The sequence below is a fragment of the Hemicordylus capensis genome, chromosome 1 (genome assembly GCF_027244095.1).
Source record: "Hemicordylus capensis ecotype Gifberg chromosome 1, rHemCap1.1.pri, whole genome shotgun sequence".
Lineage (NCBI taxonomy): Eukaryota > Metazoa > Chordata > Lepidosauria > Squamata > Cordylidae > Hemicordylus > Hemicordylus capensis.
In genome coordinates, this window is record NC_069657.1 from 68,495,023 (window position 1) to 68,502,733 (window position 7,711).

General features: G+C 45.5%; 1 long non-coding RNA gene across 1 annotated transcript; it reads right to left on the reverse strand.

Moving 5' to 3' along the window:
- Positions 1-5,906: 5,906 nt before the first annotated feature.
- LOC128339816 (uncharacterized) lies at positions 5,907-7,473 on the reverse strand. Its single transcript, XR_008313233.1, has 2 exons — positions 7,351-7,473; positions 5,907-6,522 (listed from the first exon to the last, which is right to left on the reverse strand). It is a non-coding gene; the product is annotated as an uncharacterized LOC128339816 (long non-coding RNA).
- Positions 7,474-7,711: the final 238 nt, after the last annotated feature.

Consider the following 7,711-nt stretch of genomic DNA (forward strand, 5'->3'; position numbering starts at 1 on the left):
GATGTGCCCAGAAGTACTTTGGCGCTGGCGGGGTAGTACTTTAATGGTGGGGGAGGGTGTACTCACCCCCCACACACACACACACCACATTTCCCCCGCCGGCGCTCTGTAAGCTTTAAGCCCCTCAAGGCGGCGGTGCTCCTCCTTGCCGCCCTGCTCCCCCTGTTGGCCAGAAGTTGCGAGCGCATGTGCACTCACAACTTCTGGCCACTTCCGGCTGATGGGGGGAACAGGGTGGCAGGGAGGAGCGAGGGGCTTAAATCTTACAGAGCGTCGGCAGGGGAAATGCGGTGGGGGGTGAGTACACCCTCCCCTGCCCTTAAAGTACTACCCCCACCAGCACCGAAACGCTGAATACCCCCCCCCAGTGCCAAAACATTTTGGAGGCCTTTACAATGGCCTCCAAAATGTTTCGGGCACAAGCCTACATGATAGTGGATTGTCATCCATTACTTAATATCAATGAAATGCTTCTTACTCTAAAAGAGGCCTCCTTGTTCAAAACTTTGGAGTTCTTTTTGGCCTATCATCAAATTACTCTGCTCAAACGTTCTCACAAATACACAGCCTTCATTACCCCAGAAGGTATTTCAAAGAATGATGCATGCAATTTTGGGGACTATGGATGGCATCACTTACTTTTAGGATGACATTTTAGTGTATGGCAAAACCATTGAGGAGCATGCTGGTAAACTGACAGAAGTCTTAAGAAAACTTTGATAACATGGACTTACTATCTTTGTAGAGAAATGTCAATTTTGCATGCACTCAGTGACATACTTGGGACACACAATATCTCAGAGTGGCGTACATCCCAAAACATACTTGGTGAAAGGTATTTGGGAAGCACCAGAGCCACACAAGAAGGATGCACTTTTGATCATTTGTAGGACTCTATGAGGCGAGTCTCATGGTCAGTAAGACTCGCTGGAAGGGGGTTTGCAAGGAGAGCGGGCTCTCCTCACAGATTATCATTCAATCTACCCTGGGCAGCCAAATCGGCTACCCACACGACTGCTGGCTCTGTCACGGATCCAGTGGGAGCTGCGGGGATCGGGGGCCGAGTGGCCACCATAAGGTCCAGGATGCCCCGCGCGAGCACACAGGGCATCCTGGAGAGACCCCAGGGCTGGGAGGCTTGTTTCAGCCTCCCGGCGGGGGTCTCCTTGTGTGTTGCCATGGCACAGAGCCGTGCTGCAGCAATACACGATCACAAAAACAGGGTTAGTGGAGCGCTCACTCCGCTAGCCCCATTTAAGGGGAGGGCTACAGAAGCGGTTCACCCGCTTTGGAGAAACATTCTCATGCCCCAGAAATGTTCTCCCTTAGACCGATTTTGGCCGACCATGAGAATTGCCTCTATGAGCATAACTCTACATTTGTTAGACAGTTTGCCTCATAAGTTGCTCCACTGTGCAGGACTGGGTGCTTTTATTTCCAGGTGGAATATCTGCCAGGTCTTTGGAATACAACTGCAGATTGTTTCTCTTGAGTTCCACTTCCAGGCCAAGAGGCGATCCCAGAAGAGGATGAAGTAATTGCACAAATAGCTTCATCCACATCTTCTGAATGGAAAGCAACCCTCAGTGCTGATCAAGTGCTTACTGAACTTAAACCTTACATAACTCATGAATGGCCATGCAAAAACAAGGTACCTGAACATCTTCAACCATACATGCATGTGGAGAATGAGCTGTCCCTTCCCAATGAGCTGGTGCTGAGGACTGATCATTTGGTGGTGCCAACTTCCTTATAGGCAATAGTGATCAAAATTGCCCATGAAGGTCACCTGGGCATGAGCTTGACTAAAAGGCGAATCAGATAATGTTTCTGGTGGCCAGGTATAGACAAAGACATTGGAAATGTAATTGGGCATTGTATGGCTTATGCTGTATGTGACAAATTGCAGAAGACTTTAGCACCCCCTAGACTCCAGTAGAGTATCCCAATGGTCCCTGAGAAAAACGTGCTCTGGATATAATGGGACCTTTTGATAACCAACCCACAAAACAAAGATTTGTTGTAGTGATGGTGGATTACTATTCCAGGTGGCCAGAAATTTCATTTGCTGACAACATTACTGCAAACAAGGCAACCCAGTTCATGGCTGCCGTTTTTTGAAGAGAAGGTCTTCCTATTGACTGACAATGGGATACAGCTTACCTCATTTGAAATGGCGTGATATTTGCATAACCATGGGATAAAAGACAAACTCTTTCCTTGCACCAGCCTCTAGGGAATGGCTTAGTGGAAAGAATGAACATAGTGAAAGACAGTTTACAACTGGCTACTATGTAACAACAACCCTGGAAGGAAGCAATCTGTGAAACTCTATTTGCTTATCGAACTACTCTTCATTCTACTATGGGAAAATCACCTTTTGAACTACTGAGAGGATGCAAAGCTACCACCAACCTTACCCAATGGCAACTGATAGGGCTTTCTGTGCCATCTCACCCTGAGGATGCTGGGATTTGTGATCGGGTAAAGGAGAAGCAACAGAAATATTAATTGTATGTGGATCAGAAACAGCGTGAGAAACAGCGAACATGTCATTTGTTCAAGCATGGCTGCCTTATAAAATGAGAAAAGGATGTTTCCAATATTCTGGACCAAAACAAATAATAAAAAAACTGAGGAGATTCTGTCATATTGGGTGATGGAAAGAAGTGGAACAGTTCAAGATTTTCAAGCATGCTTGTTATGAGATGGAGGATGGAAAGAGATGGCCAGGAACCATGCAGTAGCTGTTAAAAGGATACATTTTGGCGGCTGTAACCACAAGGGGAGACAGCAGTCTCTAGCTTTCAGAGGAAGGAAGCCCAATATTTCCTCCCACACTTTATTATTAATATACGTCTTTCCAACAAAGGTTTCTCAAAGTGGTTTACATAACAAAAGAAATTAGAAGATGGTTTCCTGTCCCAAAATAACTAACAATCTAAAAAGAAACACAAGGGAGACATCAGCAACAGCTGCCAAGAGGGATACTATGCTGGGTTGAGACAGGAAACTTGCTATTCCCCTGATAAATATAAAGAGATCCACATTTTTAAAAGAAGCCTCTTTGCTCAGTTAGTGGAAGCTTACCAAGGGTCAGACAAACTGCTCAAGCAATCACTTGGGGAGGCAATTTTTCTGAGGGCCCATGAAGTAGTATACAATCTGAGATGTGAGTCCCAGAATCCCAGACATTTTGTCAGAGGATGCGGCACGCTTTCTGAGAGATATTTCCCAGAATCCCATGCAGATTTAGTGAGCTGCAACTTAGATGGTGGGCAACAGCTGCTTGACGTGATAAAATGCCTTGCGTCAACCATGCGCTCATCGCACGGTTAGCCGTGTGCTTTCTAGACATATCTATCAACTTTGCACGTATCTCAGATGTGGTGTAAAATAACTTCTTTGATGGAGGCATTGTGAGGCTGAGGAACAAGCAGATGGTTCCCTTAACATCCAGCTAACAGCATTCCTGTGGTTTTCACACATCTCCCCTCAGATAGTATGATACTATTGTCTTGGCTCTGCAAGGAAGGATATGTTTATAAGACAAATTTGTTAGGACTGAGATCAGTCTGGAACCCTTTGCCCTATGGCCCAGAGATGGGTTTTGGTGATTCAGTGGTGACCAAGGGATCTTTGTCCTTGCTTGGGTCCAAAATAGATATGACGTGGCTAGGAACATAGGAAGCTGTCTTTTACTGAGTCAGACTGATTGGCAGCAGCTCTCCAAGATTTCAGGCAGGGGTCTTTCCCAGCACTACCTTAAGATGCCAGGGACTGAACGTGGGACCTTTGGCATGCAAAGCAGATGTTCTACCTCTGAACTATGGCCTCATCACCAAATCTACGCTACTGTATTTGTTTAATCAAGTGACTGCCCTGTTCACATATAAAGTGAGTGTGGGGGCCTAATTTTTATATCAAATGGGGTTTATTGATGAGGGGAAGTGAACCCTCCCCAGTTTGCCTCCCCGTGGTCCATCACCCCAGGCCACTTTTCTCACAACCCATCAGGCAGTCCTCCCATGAGTCGAAGTGAGGACTGGTGGCCTCAAGTGGCAGAGTGTTGGTGCACCAGCAGGAACCCCCACACACACACACACACAAACACTGCCCTGTCCCCCATTGCCCCCCCAGCACTTTGCCTGCCTGCCTCTGCTTTCCCCAACATCCAAACACTCTTCACCAAGTGGTGGCACAGCCCTCCCTTCTCATTGGACTGTTCATGAATAGGGGAGGAAGTGGAAGAGAAAATTAGGAAAGAGCAGTGGAGTACTCTGCTGCCCTTTCCTCGTTGTCTTTTCTGCTTCCTCTCTCTTTTCACAACTAGACTAGCAGCACATGAGGGAAGAGGCAGAGGAGGGTGTGTCACCACCAAAAAGGAGGAGGCGGCAGAGGTGACTCGTGTGTGTGTGTGTGTGGGCGCGCGCGCACACACACACACACACATATGCAGGGGGAGCAGCATTTGGTGCCCTGTCCAAAATGCAGAGGTTGGAAACTAGAAGTGTGAGCACTGTAAAATATTCCCCTCAGGGGATGGAGAAGAGCAGAAGGTTTCAAGTTCCCTCCCTGGCTTCTCCAAGATAGGGCTGAGAAAGATTCCTGCCTGCAACCTTGGAGAAGCCACTGCCAGTCTGTGAAGACAATGCTGAGCTAGACAGACCAATGGTCTGACTCAGTAAATGGCAGCTTCCTATGTTCCTATGTTCCACTTCTGATTTCTGTACAGAGCTAGGAGAAAAGTGCCTGAGGCCAGGGAGCACAGGTAGGTATGAAAAGGAGAGTTAAGTTCCTCTCACCCATGTCCCCACTTTGAGGTACAAGATAGACCTCAGATCTCATAATGAATGAAGCAGACACAGGGGCGTAACTATAACAGGGCAAGGGGAGACAGTTGTCTGGTGGCCCACTGCCTTGGGGGGGCCCCCAGAGGCAAGTCACATGACTGACTCCCCCAGCTGCACACCCACCCGGGCTTCCTTCAGATGTATTCATCCTCCAAAATTGATGTGAGTGTTAAGACCTGGAGGTACTAGAACAGCAGGGGCGGGCCCATTTTAAAATCTTGTCTCTGGGCCCACTCCAACCTTGCTACGCCCCTGAGCAGACACATCAATAAACATAGCTGCCACCATCCTACCTGGTTTGAAACTCACGGGCATCATTTGCTCCTGGAAGTAACAGGAACATAAGAAGCTGCCTTATGCCTAGTCAGACTGTCAGTGGCTCTCCAAGGTTTCAGGCAGGAGGCTTTTCCAGCCCTCCCAGAAGATGCCAGGGATTCAACCTAGGAACTTCTGCCTACAAAGCAGATGCTCTAGCACTGAGCTATGACCCCTATCCCCTAAAGCATGGTGAGAAATCATCCAAGCAAACACGTGAGGTAGCTGATTCACCCTCTGATGCTTGACATGACTTTGGAAACTATCTCAAGAGCTTGAACCAAAGAGCCCTGGCTGAAGTCAGGCACGAGATACAGCCTAGAGATGCTGCCTTGGATGTCACACTGTGAGTCTAATAACAGTGCCAGTTAGTTGCAGCTGACATTGTTGGGCTAGAATTAAACCCAGACCATCAGCTTTTGTTCTTCTAAGAGTCAATAAAATGGTTACGCTTGGAAATAACAGAATTTAACTAGCACATTTGGAAAAATAACACATTGCAGAAGCCCAAATAAATGCAGCTGCTAGCCAGAGGGGGCAGGCAGCCATCACATAATTAACAGTCACTCTCTGTGTCTGCCAGTATTTTATCTACTGGTGGTAGTATGCGATCCAGCACAACAGCTGTATTAGCATGGATCTGTATTACAATGCGCTAGAGATGAATGTTTAGACACAGGCGATAAATAAGGAGCTCTAACAAGGATAAACACATCAGGTTTAAATAATCTCACTGAATATGCTTCTTCTTTTTTTAATCTCTTTTTAAATTTTCACAGCAACCTTCTATCAGCCAAGGCATGATTATACAACCAAAGCATCTCCATCTTTCAGGGAAAATGTGTAGACCATTTGTTGAAAGAAAGAAAAACTATTGACATAATGGGAATGCTCAAGAAACGTCTTCTTTTCTACCACATATTCTGTTACACCGGAACCATATCCTTATAGGGGCATGAACAATGGCTTCCGATGAAATATACATACCGTTCCTTGACCCCTTTGACTCTCACAAGCTACTGCTTGCTGATGAAAGAACTCCTACAGTTATCCATACCATCTGAACAAAATCATAACTCTCAAAAGCAGTCAAACAATAAACCACCAGTTAAATAACATCTGAGAGTTAGAGGAGGAGTAATGCACACCGGTATTTCTCCCAGGATATATGCCAGGAAAAGCTATTTGCATTGAATCTTTGGTGAAGTCACTTGTCAAGGCTGATTGCAGGGAAGTTTGTTCTTTAGAGAGGAATGCTGGATCTGCTAACTAGCAAGGGTTCCCTACCCGGCAGAGCTATTAATGAGTAAGCACCTCTGGGTCTTTGGTAAACCTCTTCTTTTTCGCTTCCTCTCTGGAGTTACAAGAACAAAATGCAAGCTTCAAGCAATTGGCAAACCACAATACGTCAATATATTACATTTTTATCCTACCCACCGAGGAACTCAGGGTGGCATATATGGTTTCCTTGACCTTTATATTCACACAAGTGATGCAAGCAAGTTAGGCTGGGAGATAATGACTGGCCCAAGCTCACCCACTGAGCTGCATGACTAAGTGGAGCTTTGGACCCAACACTCTAGCCATTGCAACACACATGGCTGGTATTATATTCAGCTTGGCGGGCAACAGATTGTGCAGGCCTGGCCTGAAACATCCTGGAAAGACACTTTTCTTCTGTTGACTTGAACATCTTCACAGGAGAAGAGACCACAGCCACTTGGGGCAGCTTGTTCCATTGGTGAGCAACTCTTGTAATTGCGAATCTAAATTTCCTTTTGCAGTCCTTATCTTGCCATTAAATACTGTAATCAACTGCTCTCCCTTTTCCTTGCAGCATTCTTGGGAAAGTGTCAAAGACAAAACCTTCCTCAAAGATTTTAGTTGAGCCAGTGTTAGAGGATATCATGCACAATGCAATGCACAAATATGTGCCTCTGTTGAAATCATGTGATAAATATGGGGACCACATCAGATGCTGTGCATCCACATCAAATTTGTGTGTGTTGTTTTTGATCCAGCAAGTGAATACATACACTGAAGCTGCTTCCATGTGTCTATTTCTCCCTGGATTAGGGTGGTTAAACTCCTTTAACCTGTCATTGTATACATTCATTTTTGTCCTAGTTACTTTTTTTTCTGTTACTTACAAATTATCACCACTCCTGACCATATCTCATACCATTTTGAGACTCTCCTTAATTTCAGCCTAGAGGGCTTAAAATCTCCATTCATCCCTAAGGAAATGGGAACCAATCTGAAGATTCTTTCATGCAGCAAGCCTCCAGCCAGATAAAAATACCACTGCAATACAAGGAAAAAGGAGAAATTGTTATTCAATACATATTTCATTTATCACAATGATGTACCGGCATTACCTGTACAGTTTTCCTACAGAAACCCGTTTTGATGCATTGGGTGCTAATATATTCCTTGACCATTTAAAAAATAATAACCTTCAACTTTTCAATGAAGCCTTTGACTAAATATCTATTCCAGTTAAAATGATACCTAAGTGCAGGTGTTTATGTCCACTGCCTGTT